The sequence below is a fragment of the Lactuca virosa genome, chromosome 1 (genome assembly GCF_052849685.1).
Source record: "Lactuca virosa cultivar CGN04683 chromosome 1, Lactuca_virosa_CGN04683_v6, whole genome shotgun sequence".
Taxonomy (NCBI): Eukaryota; Viridiplantae; Streptophyta; class Magnoliopsida; order Asterales; family Asteraceae; genus Lactuca; species Lactuca virosa.
This window is the reverse complement of record NC_136426.1, coordinates 140,854,308-140,874,782: the sequence shown is the minus strand read 5'-3', so window position 1 is coordinate 140,874,782 and position 20,475 is coordinate 140,854,308.

Genomic DNA, 20,475 nt, shown 5'->3' with positions numbered 1-20,475 from the left:
CGCAACATTCAGAGAGCACCACATGTTGGTGCAATTTGGAACTCGGGACCTGCGCGGCTGGGGTTGGTCGCACAAAGTCTGCGTGGGTACCCGCGCAAAAGTCAAATTTTGAAAATTTTCAAACTTCACCAAAATCACTAGAAGACTTCAAGATGCTTATTTTTAGACCAACTTCAAACTTAGAAACACCCAAAACTTCAAACGGACATTATTTATTCACATTGCATTTATTTAACGTCTTTGCCAAGACATAGTCCCGCTTCCATCAACCTTCGTAATTTGGGATTTCCAATGTTACGTTGTCGAATTCTCCCGTATCAAAGCCTTCATAAAATGGTTTCAAGCGGTGTCCATTCACTTTGAATATTTGATTTGTTTCCAAACTCTTAATTTCAACCGCACCGTGATCAAACACTTTTATAACAATAAAAGGTCCGTGCCATCGAGATCGCAATTTTCCCGGAAATAGCTTTAAGCGTGAATGATAAAGAAGAACTTTTTGGCCTGGAATAAAATGCTTACGAGTGATATGTTTGTCATGAAACGCTTTTGTTTTATCTTTGTAGATGCTTGCATTTTCATAAGACTCGTTTCTCAACTCTTCAATTTCTTGAAGTTGCATCTTTCGGTGCTTTCCACTTTCTTCAAGATTGAAATTGAACTTTTTAACCGCCCAATATGCCTTGTGTTCCAATTCCACCGGTAAATGACAAGACTTTCCATATACAAGGCGGAATGGATACATACCAATTGGAGTTTTGTAGGCGGTCCGATACGCCCACAAAGCATCTTCTAACATCAAGCTCCAATCTTTTCGGGTAGTGTTGACGGTCTTTTCAAGAATTTGTTTGACTTCTCTATTTGACACTTCGGCTTGGCCATTTGTTTGTGGATGGTAAGCGGTTGATATCCGGTGTGTGACACCATATCTCTTTGTCATTGCTTCCATCATTTTATTGCAAAAATGAGTGCCCCTATCACTCACCAAGGCTCTCGGTACACCATATCTTGCGAAAATGTTTGACTTCAAGAAGTCAATTATAGTTTTTGAATCATCATGCCTTGTAGCCTTTTCTTCAACCCACTTTGAAACGTAATCAACCGCCAAGAGTATATAAGTATAACCAAAAGAAACGGGGAAGGGGCCCATGAAGTCGATTCCCCACACATCAAAGATTTCACAAATAAGGATAGGGCTTTGAATCATCTCATGCCTCATGGATACGGTTCCCGTTCTTTGACATCTATCACAACTCTTGCAAAATAGATAGGTATCTCTTGACATTGTTGGCCAATAGAGTCTGCATTCGAGCACCTTTCGCATGGTTTTGTTTTGACCAAAATGTCCTCCGCATGCATACTCATGGCAAAACTTCAAAATTGACTCAACCTCATTTTGATGAACACACCTCCGTATGAGTTGATCCGGACAATGTTTCCAAAGATAAGGGTCATCCCACACGTAGTATTTGGAATCACTCTTCAACTTGGCCTTTTGGTACTTGGTAAATGCATGAGGAATTTCTTTAGTAGCCAAGTAATTCACAATATTCGCGTACCATGGAATGGAATTTGACATATAGAAGAGGTGTTCATCCGGGAATTCATCAAGGATAGGAGAAGAAGAATCACCAATATTCAACCGACTTAAGTGATCCGCAACTAGGTTTTCGGCACCACTTTTATCCTTTATCTCAAGATCTAATTCTTGTAAAAGAAGAATCCAACGAATCAACCGTGGCTTGGCATCTTTCTTGGTCATGAGATACTTCAATGCGGCATGGTCGGAATACACAATTACTTTTGTCCCAAGAAGGTATTGCCGGAATTTCTCCAAGGCGAATACAATGGCTAGAAGTTCCTTCTCGGTGGTGGAGTAATTGGCTTGAGCATTATCCAAGGTTTTGGAGGCATAGTAGATGACATGGGATGCTTTGCCCTCTTTTTGACCTAAGACCGCGCCAATAGCAAAATTGCTTGCATCACACATTATTTCAAATGGAAGCTCCCAATTTGGAGGTTGGATTATTGGGGCGGAAGTGAGCAAGTCTTTAAGTTTGTCAAAGGCTTCTTGGCATGCAATATTGAAGTCAAAATCGACATCTTTTTGAAGAAGGAGGCACATTGGTCGCGTGATCTTTGACAAATCTTTGATGAATCTTCTATAGAATCCCGCATGGCCCAAGAAAGATCTCACTTCTCTAACACATGTTGGGTAAGGAAGGGTTTGGATGACATCAATTTTGGCTTTATCAACTTCGATGCCCTTTTTGGAGACGATGTGTCCCAAAATGATTCCTTGATTGACCATGAAGTGACATTTCTCAAAGTTTAATACCAACTTTTTCTCAATGCACCTTTTCAAAATCTTCTTAAGGTTACCCAAGCATTCATCAAACGAATTGCCATACACGGTGAAATCATCCATGAACACTTTGATTATATTTTCAACATACTCGGAGAAGATACTCACCATGCATCTTTGGAATGTGGCGGGGGCATTGCATAATCCAAATGGCATCCGCTTGTAGGCAAATGTGCCAAAGGGGCATGTAAAAGTCGTTTTGTCTTGATCTTCGGGGGCAACGGGTATTTGGTGAAAACCCGAGTATCCATCAAGGCAACAATAATGCGATTTGCCCGCCAATCGCTCGAGCATTTGATCAATGAAAGGAAGAGGGAAGTGATCTTTCCGTGTGCTTGAATTCAACTTTCTATAATCAATGCACACCCTCCATCCATTTTGAACTCGAGTGGGTACCATTACGCCTTTGTTATTCTCAACAACCGTGATTCCCGTTTTCTTGGGAACCACTTGCACCGGACTAACCCATTTGGAGTCGGAAATTGGGTAAATCATATCCGCATCAAGTAACTTGATTATCTCCTTCTTGACAACTTCCATCATGGGAGGGTTTAATTGTCTTTGGGCTTCCCTCCTAGGCTTGCAATCATCTTCCATGAGTATCTTGTGAGTGTATACATTAGGACTTATCCCCTTGATGTCCGCTATGGTCCACCCCATGGCCTCTTTATGCTCTTTCAAGACTTCAATCAATTGGTTTTCTTCAAAGTCTTTCAATTGAGAAGAGATAATCACCGGTAGAGTCTCATCTTGACCTAGATAAGCATATTTCAAATGGCTAGGTAAGACTTTCAATTCAAGTGCGGGTGGTTGGATTATGGAAGGTGGCATCTTGATTGGAGAATGAGATAAGGCAACTTGAGAAACATCCTTCTTTGTGGAATTAGTAATTTCTAGAGCCTTCACAATATCTTCAACTTCGGAATCCAATGTATACAAATCCAAGGTATTCTTCAAACTTTCACCTTCAAGACTCATGTTAAGCACCATCTTCAAAAGATCCCCACTTGATAACTCGAATTTGGGTGATTGGCTCAATCACATCAATTTGATACAATGGAGATATGTTGCTAGGATATCTCATTGCTTCAAAGATGTTGAAGTGAATGGTCTCTCCATCAAACTCCATGGTGATCTTCCTATTGTGGACATCAATAATCGTGTGAGCGGTATTCATGAAGGGTCTTCCAAGGAGAATCATAGATGACTTGGAAGGAGTCTTTTCTTCAAGGTCAATGACATAGAAATCCGCGGGAAATACTAGTTGATTGACTTGAACTAGTACATCCTCCAACACGCCTCTTGGAAATACACTTGACTTGTCCGCTAATTGAATGATGACTCCGGTTTCTTCCAAAGGTCCAACATTGAGAGATTGAAAAATCGAGTATGGCATGACATTGATTGAGGCTCCAAGATCTAGCATGGCACTTTCAATATGTAAATCACCAATGGTACAAGGTATAACAAACATTCTTGGGTCTTTGCATTTGGGTGGAAGCTTCTTTTGGATGACCGCGGATACATTTGCATTGACTTGAATCTTCTCATTTGTCTTGAATTTTCTCTTGTTGGTGCACAAATCCTTAAGAAATTTGGCGTAACGTGGGATTTGCTTAATGGCATCCAATAGTGAAATGTTGAGTTGAACCTTGCGGAAAGTCTCAAGAAACTCTTTCTCTTCTTCTTGTTTCTTTGAGGAAGCCAACCGGGATGGAAAAGGTGGTGGTATGACCAATGGTTTGATGGGTTTGTTGGAAGGATCGGGTTGATCAACATTTGGCACAACCGGTTCCTTTGGAGGAACTACAACTTTTGGAGGTTCCACAATGATCACTTCATCTTCGTCTTCTCTTGAAACTCTTTTAGGTTGACTTTCTCCAAGTGTTTTCCCACTTCGCAAGGTGATGGCACTCACATTGGGGTTCTTCTCGGTTTGTGATGGAAGTTTACCCCTTTGTTCCATCTTGTTGAGAGCGGTTGCCAAGTCTCCAATTTGTTCTTGAATGTTGGAGAAAGTATTCTTGGTTTCTTGTTGAAATTGGGTTTGGCTTTGAGCAAGAGAAGTGACAAGTTCTTGAAGGCTCATTTGATGGGTACCACTTGATTGGCCTTGTTGTGGAGGTTGTTGGTAATTTGGAGGGTTATAAGAATTTTGTGGATATGGAGGTTTTTGGGATTGGTATTGTGGATGTTGGGGTCTCATCAAAAGATTTGGTGGATTTTGCTTTGGTGGATAAGGGTTGTTTTGGTTATTCCTCAAATTTGGGTTGAAATTGTTTTGAAATCCCATGGGTCTTGGTTGACTTTGATATCCGCCCATTGCATTCACATCTTCCGGTTCACTTCCAAGTGTGGGACACTTATCCGTATAATGGCCCGTCATTGCACAAATACCACATACCATCAATTGTTGACCACTTCCCACCACCATTTGACTTAACACATTAGTCAAATCCAAGAGCTTTGATTCCAAGTGTTGAGTGTTGCTAACTTCACCAACCACTTGTGTAGAATTTCTCTTCATGTCATGTCTAGTCCCAAAATTCCTTTGATTTTGAGAAATGGTACCAAAAAGTAATCGGATATCGTGAGGGGTTTTGTTGAAGATGTCACCACCACTTGAAGCATCAATCATCCTCCGATCTTTTTCATTCATACCCTCATAAAATTGTTGAAGAAGTAGTTGTTCGGGTATATTGTGTTGAGGACAACTTGTACACAAATTGTTGAAGCGTTCCCAAAAATCATGAAATGTTTCATTTTCCCCTTGACGAATCCCCAAAATGTCACTTCTTTGACTTGAAATGCGGGGGGTGGGATAGAATTTGCTATTGAAGGCCTTGAGTAACTCTTCCCATGTGTGAATTGATCCCGGTGGTAAGTTGAATAACCACTCTCTAGCTTTGTCTTCCAAGGTGAGCGGGAATGCGGTTAACTTGAAATCATCCAATGTCACATTGTCGGGCAACATGCTAACACATATCATATGAAAGGACTTCAAATGCTTTTGAGGATCTTCTCTATCCAAACCATGGAACTTGGTTAGTTGATGGATGAAACTTGACTTCAATTCAATCCCTCGGCGGTTTGCGGGATAAACAATAGCAAGAGGTGTATGAGTAACATCCGTCTCCATCATTTGCCGAAGTGTCAACTCTTGAGGGGGATTGGGTGGATTGGGGTTATTGGGATATTGTTGCAAGTAATTGGGTGGTTGATGATAAGGTGGGTAAGGGTATTGGTTGTGATTGTAGATTAGTGGTGGATAAGGTTGGTAGTTAGGGTATTGGTTGTAGGGAGGTTGTTGTTGGGGGTACATTGGGTTTTGGTATATTGGAGGGTGTTGGTAATTGGGTTGATTTGGGTAATGTACTTGTTGAACTTGAAAAGCATTGTTTTGAGGTTGGTTGTTATGATGGAATTGTTGGTTTTGTTGGTTTTGTGGTTGATAATTGGGTTGGTTTTGAGGAGGGGTTTGATTCCAAGGTGGCATATCAATGAGAGGTTCTTGTTGTTGTTGTCTTGGTGGTTGGGGTGGGGTATTAGCATCTTGATTGTTTGGGTTTGGGTTAGGATTGTGAGGTGGAGTGTGATTCATGGCTATGTGGTTTTCAAAAGGAATGTCTTCAAAGGATTGACCAACAATTGGAGAATCCGGCTCGGTGTCGGTATCACTTGAAGTATGAACCTGATCTTCTATGTTGATTAGTGGAGAAGAGGAAGAAGCTTGAACGAGTTGTTGTTGCTTTGCTTGTTTTGCTAACTTTTTCAACCTTTTTGCTTCTTTTTCAATTTCCGGATTGTAGAGTAGTTCACCGGTTCTTGTAGACCTAGGCATAAACAATCAAATAACAATAACCAATGTCCCCGACAACGGCGCCAAAACTTGGTGGGATGTCAAGTCCACCAAGCAAATTACACCCTTTGATTTCTAAATAAACGTAATATAATGGTAAAAAGGGGTATCGATCCTCGGGGAAATGGTTGTATTCAATCACCAATGCAATTCAATAGAACTAGTGAAATTAAACTAACTAACTAACTACAATTAAACTAAAAGGGGGGGGGGGTGTTTGATTACTTGAAAACTAAAATACTTGAATAACTAAAAACCTTGCAATTAAGCAAGTTGATAAGATGCTCAAAGGTTGGGAATAATTGGTTAACTAAGGCAATTCAACACAATGAACATTTGTGTGTTTATCATTAGGATCTAATACAAAGCTTATCCTTCATCCCAAATTGGTTATAGCAATCATGAAGCATGATATGCCAAGATTCCTCATAGGTAGTATGGAGGTTGGGGAAGCCCACAACACACCTTCTTAATTAAGATCAAGGGTCAATTGAAGCAATTAATCCCAAGAAATCAATTAGCCTTAAGAATGAAGGAATCCCCAATTCCTAGAGGATGTCAAATGCTTACACATCCATAAAGGAGCTATGATTCATAAGCTAGAGATGATTTCTACCATCATAAAGCCTTTGTTCTAGATAAATTCAATGATCCAATGCAAAATCAATGAAACAAATCAACCATTGCTCAATCAAATACTAAGCTCATGATCAAAGCATCAAATAAGCATAAGAATTGTAAACTAGAATCATAAACATGGAATAAATTGATAATCAACATAAATCCTTCAAAACCCACAAACATTCATTGGTTTTCAGCCAAAGTCAACCAAATAAGAGTATTATCCACTCATGGCAACAAAGTAACAAGAACAATAATTAATTTGCATCAAGAATCTACCTAAGACTTGAAAAGATGAAAGAAATTGAGTATTTTGCTCTCCAAATCGTGACTTGCAGGTCTCCAATGGTGGAAAATTCGTTAATGAGCCTCTAGATCTGATCCCCCAGAGTTATTGTGAGCCAAATGACCAAAATACCCAAACTGGGCAGTTGCGCAGGTACCCGCGCAGCCAAAATTCCACCCGCGCAAATGCTGCTGGAATGTTATTGGTCCACCATTCCACTACTCCACCCTTCCACTACCAAAGATTCCTTTGGTCCCCCCCCCCCCCCTTGTCCATGTAATTTGAATCCACCAATCATCATTTAGCCACTAAATGGATGCTCCAAGCCCAAAATTAGAAATTTATGATCCATCTTCACAAGCCCAAATAATCCAAGCCAATAACTTTCAAAGCCCAATTCTTCTTCTTTGATTCCGCCAAGCCCAATAATGCTTCGGGAGCCCACTAAGCCGTCTTCACTCAAATCCACAATCACAAAAAGCTCCAAAACCCTGCAAAATTCCTCATGCAACATAACAAGCCCCCGATACGATCCATGATAAAGAAAATAAAGAATATACAATGCAATACTAATAAAAAGAGCTAAAAATCTAAGATAAACTAATAAAAATAAGGAAATAAAATAAGCTATCAGTATGACCTTAGTTTTGTTTATTCTTGTTCTCTTTTTATTAAGATGTTGTTCAATGTTCAATGTTTGAATAAAAAATGATTAAAAGATATTTAAAAATATGATGGAAATTAAAGAGGATAATGAATTGGGGGCAAATTTGTAAAATTTATGTGTTCAGTATTATTAAAATAACAAGAACAACACCACATTTGTTATATGTTTAGTTTATTAGGTTTCACCCAAAATTGAAACCTTTTGTAATTTTTGTCCTTATTGCAATATTTCATCGTAATTTTGGTCCTATGTTGTTGATTTTAACAACACTTATCAATACGAAAAAAAAAAATAGTCGTTTTTCTCTTTTTTGGTCTTTGGTTTTATAATGGTTTCCGTACAAAAGCGAAAGATAAATGGTTAATTTTTATAACTTTAACAAAAAAAGAAGCCGGTAAAGTCAACAACATAGGGACCAAAATCGATAAGAAACGTTGTTATAAAGATAGAAATTGCAAGAAGGTTTCAGTTTTGGACTAAACCTTGAAAAAGTCACCTTCACACGCCATTTTTGTAACATTCATATTTCGCATGAATCTCTCCTTCGCTTTGGATCCCTATTAGATTACTTAACAATCATCCTTCATTGTCACAAACCCAAGGTTTGCTGGCTCAACGACAAAATAATTTCGCATGTCAACTACAACTTCAACCATCGTCGACTGTATAAACACATGTTTTATAGGACAAAGTAGAAGGGCATAAACGTCTTTAAAACAAAAAAGAGAATGATCGAAAGAGAGTCCTTATCCCTGTCCATGCCCCACTTTCTTGGATGGGACAAAAAACTTTATTAAGCATAGAATTGAATTTCTTCTACACACGACGAAATGAGATAAAGAATTCCAATTCCGCTGGGAATTGACAAACCATTACTTGTCATCCATGCATTAAAAATATGTAATTTCTTCCACAAGAAGCCTCGGCACAAGAAAGTGGTATAAAATAATAAATAAATCAGTAAAATTCAACCTAATGATACTTTTATCTATAAAGATAAAAAAAATAATTGAACATAAAAAACTCATTAATAACAAAATAGTATTTATCTATTATAATTTATGGTAAAATATATATTTTATAATTACTTTTAGAGAATGAGAGTGTGCATCTTCATGGGCAAATCTATAAACTTCTTACCATTACATTACTAAAAAGTTGGTTACCTCAACAAATATATCATATTTATATCGTTTTCAGTCACATATACTATTATTAATCACAGTTTTTTGAGTTTAATCAACATTTGCCTCCTTTTTTCAGGTTCACTTGCAACTCCACATTTGCATTACTTAGAAACCTCAAATTCAAGAACTTTATGCAACATATGTAACTAATTTGTTTAGTTAATGTATTATTTGTTAAGAATCATCATAAAATTGTTATATTTTTTATTAGGTTGAGTGACATTGGTCTATATCTCTCTGTTGAGTGAATATATAAATGAAATTTTGTTTTTCTCTATAGTTGTGTTTGTATATAAAAGGGAAACAATGAATTGCTATTTACCAACATTCTTTCATTTAGTTGTTGGTTACATCATTCTACTTTTGTTTCTCTACTTCTAGATGAAGTTATGGATGTGAAATATCATTCTGACTCGTGCAAAGTATGGACTTCCTTCTAGTCTATATTAAATCTCAATTTATAGTAAATCCTTCAAACACCTATGAAACACACACACCTCTTAATTATTCTAAACACCATATCACTCTCAATATTTGGAATATATTGTTTGAAAACTTTACCACGTGTTAGGATTCACCTAATTTATACTAAATAAAATTATGATTGTTTTTTAAGAGGAGCTTGTTCAAATCTCTTGCTCGTTGTTTTCGTTATTTTTGTTGTTCTTTTATCGCTTACATGTTTTTTTTAGTTTTTACATGGTTTTTAATGTGAAATTGAGAAAGAAAAGCAATCCAAAATTCTGTCCAAATCAATGTTTTTGTATGCTTGCCTAAGAAACAAGTCCATTACTTTTGAAAGCAACGAAAAATAACCACCCACGTGTCCAATTTTCATTTGTATATTTACGAAGAGTAATATTTTAAGGTTACACGGCTTTTAGACCACATTTATTAACAAGACATTTTTTTTTTGAAATGGCAAATTTATTCTACTCCTAAACTACACCGTAAATCTACATATGTCTACGACGGGACTTGAACCCTCAACCTCAAGGAGGGAGGGCAACACCAGATATCACTAGGCTAGAAGCCCTTTGGTATCAACAAGACATATGCAACCACATTTAGGTCGGAAATTTACTTATATGTGTGTTTTATGTAGGGATGTTCATTTGGATGGATCGGTTTGATCTGATCCAATCAAGTGAATCCAAATTGATTTCGGTTTTCAAAATATGGATCCGAATAGTCCAAACTAAATTCAAATCCGATCCGATCCGATCCAATTACAATTCGGTTGGATCGGTTTTTATAATTCGGTTTTCAAAAACCGAAACATTTTAAAACGACATATAATTATTATATTACCCAATTTTACACAAGTCGCAAAAACAAATTACTTAGTTGTGATTTGAAATTTATAAACAACTACTAAGAAGATATATTATAGTTAAATATTTTATAGATAAAAAACTTTTGAGAGATAATACATATTGATGTTTTTTTATCGGGTGAAACGTTTTGAACCTATTTGAAAAACTAAATTACAAAATTAATAGATAACTACAGATATATATTATAAATAAATAAATAATAAATGTTTATTCGGTTTTTTTGGACTATTCGGTTCTTATTTTATAAACCAAAACCAATCCGAAATCCAAAATAATAATTCGGTTTTGTTGAAAACCAATCCAAAAATCCGAATATCCGAACCAAATAGTCCAATCTAAATTGTCCAATTGGACAATTCGGTTTTATCCGAATAGTAAACAGCCATAGTTTTATGGAGGCGTAATCTATATAAAAAAATGATAAAACTTCATAAATGGTCCCTATGGTATCTCGAAATCTAAAGTTTAGTCTATAAGTTCAAAAAACCTCATAGATGGTCCCTATAGTTTCAAAACTTTTAACAAACAGTCTCTTACCCACATAAAAAGACTTATATGTCCTTTTTATTTTATTTTTAGAATTAAGTTTACCTAATCCTATTTAAAAAAATAGAAAAACAAAATAAATAATTCATTAGGCCCACATCTCTCTCTCTCTCTCTCTCTCTCTCTCTCTCTCTCTCCTTTGATAAGCTACCAAGAACCACTGAAAATGGTGTTTTCCGGCCACCACAAATGGGCCACGGTCATCCTTCAGTCGATTAACACCACAACCAAATACCTCGACCTATTGTTGTGTTTTTCCACTGCCTTAACCCTCCTCTTTCTTTCTTCCTTTTCTTATTTGTAAGCTGCCAATTACATACCGCAGGTGTGATGTTTTCTGTTGACGGTGAACAACAAGAGGCAACAACCTCTTCCTCCACCGTCGACCACTGCTTCTGCTTTCACCTTCTTTCCGACAGCCACCAAAGACAAAGATCGAGCCATGAAGGGCTCGTCGGAGACACCGACTGTCGTCCCTCCTCGTCGATGTACGCAACCCCTACTACCATTTTTCGTTACTAGTCCTTGTTGCTTACCTTCCCCTTAATATGTGGCTGTCGGCGACGAATTCAAGGAAGTCAACAGGATCTCCAAAAAACAAGTTCCTTTCCCCATCGACAGATCTACCATCACCGGACCAAGCACCTCCCCACTGCCTTTGATTTCCTTACTTCTTCACAAAACTACCTCTCTCATTGCGATCTCTTAGCCACCATCAAGTTTTCCCGTCGTCTGCTTTCATTTGTTTCTTTCGCTGCTTTGATCGAGTTTTTTTCATCCCTGATCAGACAAAGACAAGGACCGAAGTCCCTTTTCCAGCCTCTCTATTTCTTTCATCTTCGATCGAGTTTCTTTCATCCCCTGAATCCCGTTTCGTTTAAGCAACACTTAATGATGAAGGATGGGTGGTGGTGGGTTTAGATAATAAAACAAAACATTTCCGACTAATATAGTTCAATACAAATCGATTGAAGGAAAAAGAGAGAGAGAGAGAGAGAGAGAGAGAGAGAGAGAGATGTGGGCCCAATAAATTATTAATTTTGTTTTTCTATTTTTTAAATAGGATTAGGTAAAATTAAAAAAAAATTAAAAGAAATAGAAAGGGTATATAAGTTTTTTTATGTGGGTAAACGATTGTTTGTTAAAAGTTTTGAAACCACAGGGACCATCTATGAAGTTTTTTGAACTTAGGCACTCAACTTCAGATTTTGAAATACCACAGGGACCATTTATGAAGTTTTATCTAAAAAACTTATTAGGCAACTGTCACACCCCGAAACCGTGATGGCGGAAACGTTCTGGGGCGGAGGACGTCATGTATAGCATCATAACCAATGTATAATAGCAACCATAGCAACACAACCATCACAGTGTATACATATATGAAAATGTTTACATCAGTTTGAAACTTGTTTGAATTACATCAACTACTATGTAAAATATAAACATAAGACTCTTATTGCTCCGGCTTTCTCAAAAATCCAGCAGGTACCTGTCTACTGATTTCCTGAGAATACAAGCAGTTTTTAAAATATCAGCATAAAGCTGGTGAGTTCATAAGCAGTATTTTGTAATGAAAACTTGTTGATGAGCTTGTAAAAGTGTTTGTATAGTTTCAAGAAAATCCGATATTTTCTTTAGTGAAAATGTAGTGTTATCAATTCTGTATAAAACCATGAATGTTCATTACTGAAAACTGTAGTGATATGCGAAAATAAGACTTCATGTAACTAGCTAACGCTAATCATGATGTATAAGTATTTCGTACATGAAACCATTGTATGTCCAGTTCTGCTTGAAAACCCTAAAAGTTCTCCAGTTGTAGTATGTATTAGTTCTATTTAGTATAAATAAAACTGTTGAAGAGTGTCAGGTTGTAACCTAAAGGTGATTTATACATATAGTGAGTCGTATAACCATGCTTGATATGACTAGAGACCTTTCCAACGTTCTTCAGGCGTCGAGTTAAATGACATTTATACACCCCAGGCGTGCCCGCCTAACTGTAGCTAGCAGTTCAGGTGTGGGATTGTCAGTCCCGAATAGATCTATTCACAAATCTCACGCTCTCCCTCCAGGAGACTCTGGTTATACTATGATATGATTTATCCCTGTACCCCTAAGGGTACAGTATTGAAGTAGTGCCTCACAGTATCGTACAATCTAGTTTACATGTAGTGTAGTAGTGTTCTACCATAGTAAAAATCTGTATGTATACCGTATGTAGTGATAATTACAGTTATGAATACCATGAGTGATGTAAACTGTAAACTATTTCTGTCTTAGTGCATATGTTTAGTAGTGAATGTTCCTGTACTTGTTATGTTTTGAAAATCCCAAACTATACCGATTATAGTTTGCATGAATAATGTAGTGATTAGCGTGTCCGGAAAACTATGCAATTTTAGTGAAAACGTCCCTTATGCTCAACATGGTACAAAAGGGTTAAAGTATGAGAATTGCATAAGTTTTATATTATTGAAAGCATTTATGTTTAGCTTGTATCCCCCCTGAAAATATTAAAAACATGGAAAATGTAGGGGTATGAACTCACCTCGGGTAAGTGGTTTGAGTGAAGGATCGATACAGAAAGCTGGGTGTTCAAGTGAAGCCTTGAACACGATTCGATCCTAATTAACACGCCATGACACATAAACGAGTCAAATGAAGGTATTTCACCACTATAAGTGATGGAAAACCACTCTAGAGACTTGGATCTACTAGCACTAAGTGTTAGGACCTTGAAGGCTTGCATGAGGGGAGTGTATGGTCACCTTAAAGGTGTGTACGGCCATGGGTGTGCGGCCGTACACTCAAGATGAGAGGTGTTCTTGTGGTGTTTTCAAGGCCTACACTTGCATCCATGAAGTGTTCTTGGTCCAAACTTAGTTGTAGTACAAGTTTAGGGTCTTAGAAGTGAGTTTATGGTCCTAGAGTGAGTGTGTGGTCGCACACTTGGGTGTGCTGCCGCACACTTGGAGTGTGCTGCCGTACAAGTGTGTGTGCGGCCGTACACAGGTGTGTGCGGTCGTACACCCACACAAAAATGTCCAAAAATGCCATTTCCAAGGTACAACAAGGCTAGGGGCATGTCTTTCTCGAATATGGAAGTCAAACTCTCACTTTGGAGGGTGTTTTAAGAGTGTGCGGCCACCTTAAAGGGGGTGTGCGGCCGCACTCTCTTCCATACACAAAGAGCATGTAGATTTTTCACACTTAAGGTCTAGATAGATTGGTATTTCATGGTTATCAAGTTAGAGGATGAATTACTCGCGTTCTTGAAGCTTTGAAGAGTTTGCGGTTGAAGAAACTTAAGAGGAAATGTGTTGTGTGCTGCCAAGGTGTCAAAGGAATGAAAGGAAAGGAGTCTACCCTTTATATAGGGGTGAGAGTGCTGCCCAAAAGTGAGTGTGCTGCCAAGGGAGTGGGTGTGCGGCCGCACACTCCTACAAGAGGGGTATATGGCCCGGTTTTCTCACTATGGGACATGCTGACTCATTCCTAAACTCAACCTTGGTCAAATTCAAGCTTAGAACACTTAAATGAACCCTTGAATTGCACCAGAAATCGACAAAACAAGTTGAATATTGATTAAATTGACAAAAGTGTACATGATTGAAGTTTCCGGGTTGTCACATCATCCCCCCGTTAGAGGGAATTTCGTCCCGAAATTCAAGAATAAAGTTCAATCATGAACTTGGAAAGGATGGGGGTACTTCTTCTTCATGGAATCCTCGTGCTCCTAAGTGAATTCAGGACCCCGCTTGGCATTCCAGCGGACCTTCACTATCAGGATGCGACTCTGTTTTGTACGTTTGACTTCCTGATCCATGATTTCGACAGGTTCTTCCACGAAGTGTAGACCCTCGCCTAATTCGATCTCGTCGAGAGGAATCACAAGTGTCTCATCGGACAGACACTTCTTTAGGCTCGACACGTGGAAGACAGGATGGATGTTGCTGAGCTCTCGTGGTAACTGGAGTTTGTATGCTACGAGACCGATCCTAGCAAGGATCTCAAATGGTCCAATGTACCTTGGATTTAGCTTTCCACGTTTTCTGAAACGTATCATGCGTTTCCAGGGCGAGACCTTCAGAAGGACGCGGTCACCGACCTGGAATTCCAAGGGTTTTCACCTCTTATCCGCGTAGCTCTTTTGTCTATCTCGTAAGGCTTTCAGTCGTTCTCGGATTTGCACGATCTTTTCAGTCGTCTCTCGGATAATTTCAGGACCAGTGAGAGTGCTGTCAGGGACTTGACCCTTGACTAGCTGCGTGTCACCCACTTCATCCCAGCACAGAGGGGATCTGCACTTGCGGCCATAGAGGGCTTCAAACGGTGCAGCCTTGATGCTGGTATGGTAGCTGTTGTTGTAGGAAAATTCAACCAAAGGACGATGAGTGTCCCATGACGCACCGAAGTCGATGACGCAGGCTCTCAACATATATTCCAATGTCTGAATTGTTCTCTCACTCTGTCCATCAGTCTGCGGATGATAAGCCGTGCTCATATCCAATTTAGTTCCAAGAGCCTTCTGTAGTGATTGCCAGAATCTCGAGGTAAACCTGCTATCTTAGTCGGAGATAATGGATACAGGTACCCCATGAAGGCGAACTATCTCTTGAATCTTGAAGTTTTCTTTGATTGGTAGGAAGTGAACGGACTTCGTGAACCGATCGACAATTACCCAGATAGCATCGTTCCCACATGGAGATCTGGGTAACTTGGTGATAAAATCCATTGTTATCCTTTCCCACTTCCACTCAGGTATCTCTGGCTGATGAAGTAAACCTGAGGGCTTTTGATATTCCACCTTTACCTTGGCGCAAGTCAAGCACTTGCCCACGAAGGTTACAATTTCCGCTTTCATGTTTGGCCACCAATAGAGTTGTTTGAGATCCAAGTACATCTTATCCGACCCTGGGTGAACGGAGTATCTCGTCTTGTGAGCTTCGTTCATGACAACTTCTCTATAACCACCATACTTCGGGGTCCAGATACGGTCCATGAAATAGTAAACTCCGTCACCCTTGACCTCTAAGTTCTTATCCATTCCCCTCAAGGCTTCATCCAAGATGTTTTCCGGTTTTAAGGCTTCCAGCTGATCCTCTCTGATCTGCGCGGACAGAGGGGAATGGATGGTCATTGTTAGTGCCTTCACCTTACGCCTTGAATACTCCTTTCGGCTGAGGGCATCTGCTACCACATTGGCCTTGTCGGGATGGTAACGAATTTCGCACTCGTAGTCACTGAGTAGCTCTACCCATCGTCGTTGTCTCATCTTTAACTCCTTCTGATCAAAGATATGCTGCAAGCTCTTATGGTCGGTGAAGATAGTGCACTTGGTTCCGTAGAGATAATGTCTCCAGATCTTCAACGCAAACACCACTGCTCCCAACTCTAAATCGTGAGTTGTGTAATTGACTTCGTGTGTTTTCAACTGCCTCGAGGCATAGGTGATGACCTTTAAGGGTTGCATGAGGGGAGTGTATGGTCACCTTAAAGGTGTGTACGGCCATGGGTGTGCGGCCGTACACTCAAGATGAGAGGTGTTCTTGTGGTGTTTTCAAGGCCTACACTTGCATCCATGAAGTGTTCTTGGTCCAAACTTAGTTCTAGTACAAGTTTAGGGTCTTAGAAGTGAGTTTATGGTCCTAGAGTGGGTGTGTGGTCGCACACTTGGGTGTGCTGCCGCACACTTGGAGTGTGCTGCCGTACAAGTGTGTGTGCGGTCGTACACCCCGCACAAAAATGTCCAAAAATGCCATTTCCAAGGTACAACAAGGCTAGGGGCATGTCTTTCTCGAATATGGAAGTTAAACTCTCACTTTGGAGGGTGTTTTAAGAGTGTGCGGCCACCTTAAAGGGGGTGTGTGGCCGCACTCTCTTCCATACACGAAGAGCATATCGATATTGCACACTTAAGGTCTAGATAGACTGGTCTTTCATGGTTATCAAGTTAGAGGATGAATTACTCACGTTCTTGAAACTTTGAAGAGTTTGCGGTTCAAGAAACTTGAGAGGAAATGTGTTGTGTGCTGCCAAGGTGTCAAAGGAATGAAAGGAAAGGAGTCTACCCTTTATATAGGGGTGAGAGTGCTGCCCAAAAGTGAGTGTGCTGCCAAGGGAGTGGGTGTGCGGCCGCACACCCATGTGTACGGTCGTACACTCCTCCAAGAGGGGTATATGGCCCGGTTTTATCACTATGGGACATGCTGACTCATTCCTAAACTCAACCTTGGTCAAATTCAAGCTTAGAACACTTAAATGAACCCTTGAATATCACCAGAAATCGACAAAACAAGTTGAATATTGATTGAATTGACAAAAGTGTATAGGATTGAAGTTTCCGGGTTGTCACAGCAACGAATAAATTTCTAATTTTGTAAACATATGGACCATTTCCTGTAAACAAAAATTATGTATATGGATTTTTTTTTTCTGTAAATTACCTAGACTATTTCTATAAAAAAAATACATGTGGACCTTTTTCGTAAATTACATGAACAACTTTTGTAATTTATTTTTCTATATAAGGATCAAACCAGCCAATATACAAAAGTATTATGACCAAAATCTGAAACCTAAACATAAAAAAGTGGACAAATAACTTTTTTGTAAATTACAATGACAAATTTTATAATTTATTTTCTATATTATGACCAAACTTATCAATATACCAAACTATTTCGGCAAAAATCTAAAAACCAAAACTATTGTGACAAAAGTCTAAAAGACAAAAACATATTATTCATTCAGACATGGGTTTCTTTTTATTATATATAACAATATAATGAATAGTATTTAGGGAAAAATACAAATCTAGCCATAATTGCTAATTATTTATCAAATAATAGCTAAAAAAATCTCTTAGCAAAAAATAGCCCACAAAAGAGTAGTCAACCTATAGTTGACTACGGTCAACAGCAGTTGACTACGGTCAACGGGCGTTGACTACTCTTTTGTGGTAATTCATCTACTGTTTCGCCAATTCGTCTACTGTTTCGTGTTTTGTATAAATTTTTTTTCATTTCTAAGCTACAAAACCTTAGGTTTTTTAAAACCTACGGTTTCCTCTCGTTTTAGCTACGGTTTCTCAAACCGTAGCTTACAGTTTTGGGAAAAAAAAATACGGTTTTTTTTAAGTCTACTGTTTTGAATTCTCAAAAAATTTTAATAAAATAATTGTTAAAATAATTCTACATCTTATAAACACTCTTTTTAATACTCTATATCACAAATAAATAAATAAATAAAACCGTAGCTTTTTTGACAAAACAGTAGATTAAGCCCCAAAACAATAGACGAATTGGCAAAACAGTAGTCGAATATAGAAAACCTACGGTTTCGTGTGCTATATTTGGACATTTACTAATTTTTGGCTAAAAATTGCTAATCACTTCCTTAATTTGGCTAGATTAGTAATTGCCCCTAGTATTTAATTTATTTTTCTAGGCTACTAATTAATTTATTAATTATATTAAATAAGTTAATAAATTTCGTAGGATTTTAATTACAACTAGCGGAAAAACCCAGGCTTCGCTCTGGGCCGTTTTTTGTGTTTTTTATGAAAAAATGTAAAAAATTTCACTGTAAGGACCAAAAGTGTCAAAATGGCTAAAGAATTAAAGGGGTTGGATTAGCAAGTTTTTAGAAAAGGGACCAGTTATCAATTCCTTAAATGTTATATTTTTAACGGCAAAATAATACACAAAATAATACTCTAAATTGATTATTTTTTAATTTTTATTTTTGTAAAGTGAACTTCCCTAACGTGGATTTCGAAACCAACTTTCGCATACCGACTAATCCAATATTCCAATATTACGAAATAAGGTTATTTTTTATGCCTTAAAGTAACTACAAACGCACTTACGTAGTAGTCAAAAGGGCTGAGACCAAAGGGAGTGGAGTGCGTTTTCAACCTACGTGGCATGTGAAGCCACAGTGAACACCGCGCCCCCTTCAAGTTCTTAGGGTCTAATTCGTAACCAATATAATTAGGTGATGTTGATAGATAGATGGAGGCGGCAGATGCTGATGGTGGCAGCAGAGAGACGATTCAATCGCTAACATATTGTTGGTGTTATCTAGAGGTGGCAAAAATTGACACGACACGAAACCCGACACGAACCCGACACGAAATAAACGGGTTTGGGTAAGATATTTCAACCCGTTTAAATAAACGGGTTGACACGACACAACACGAAAATTAAATGGGTAAGGTTAGGGTTGAGAATTTCAACTCGAATATGACTCGAAAATGACCCGTTTATTTAGATGCAAGTTTTTTGAATTATTTAAATAAACTAGAAAGATACAAAACCAAAAGCATAAGTAAAAGAAAACCTTCAAATTGAATTGTTTTGTAATGTTGAAATGACTTAGCCGTCTAGATCAAGATTTCATTTCAGTTTTTTCATTCTCTCCCAAACTACCCAGTCTCTTTCACCATTCTCACATCCTCATGACCTTGTCATCCGCCTCTCCAACTCCCACTCTTTTAATTTTGTCATCTAAACTTGCTATGGCTTCATCTATTCTGCCTCAAAACAATTAGTTGTCATTTCCGCCTACCAAACTCCTACTCTTTCAACATGCTCAATCTTTTAACCTCACATCACGCGACATATTTCAAGGTATAGCCCTAACCCGAAACCCGACACGAACTCGACATGAAAATAAACGGGTTGACACGAAACGACACGTTAATTAAATGGGTCGGGTCAGGGTCAAGCACTTTCAACCCGTTTAGTGTTTCGACACGACACGAACCCGACACGACACGACACGATTGCCACCTCTAGTGTTATCTCCTGCGTGGGCAATAGAAGCTCAGAGGAAAAAACACTACGTAGATGGTAGCTCTGGACCTGAACGGACGTGGAGTAGGTTCAAAGCGGTGGAATGAGCAAATGGATCAGAAAAGAATGGCGGTGCAGAAGGATCGAGAAGGAATGACCGACCCAATACAAATAACATAAAAAAGGACGAAATTGCAACTTCAAGAAAAAACCGGGTCATTCCATCGATATGTATTGAACTTTATTTAGTTTAAAAAAAACGAAAAAAAGAAATTCCAAAATGGTTAATAGGCAAAATAGAAGGACCAATTATGTCAAACCCTTTAGTTAAAAAAAATCCAAAATGGTTAATAGGCAAAATAGAAGGACCAATTATGTCAAACCCTTAGGAACTTTACTGTTACTAAGGGAACCTATAATTAATCTATTATATAATATAATAGAATTTGTTTATTATATATAACATAAAAACTTAAAAAGTTGGGGAACAGTATGCTTCTTTCTCTTTCATGTTTTGCCACCGAAGTTCTTCTTCTCTTTCAAACGCCACAGTAGATCTTATTCTTCTCTTCCTTCTTATTTCATGTTTTTCCACCAAAGTTCTTCTTCTCTTTCAAACGCCACAGTAGATCTTATTCTTCTCTTCCTTCTTATCCCACTTTTCCCACCACCGCCTCTTCCACCCAATCAGATGTTGCACTGCCATGGACATCATTCATTATCTTTCTCCTGTGATTAGATCTATTCTCATTCTGAAGCTTCCTTTCTTGGATATCAGTCGATAACCCTGCCCTCCTTTCTTC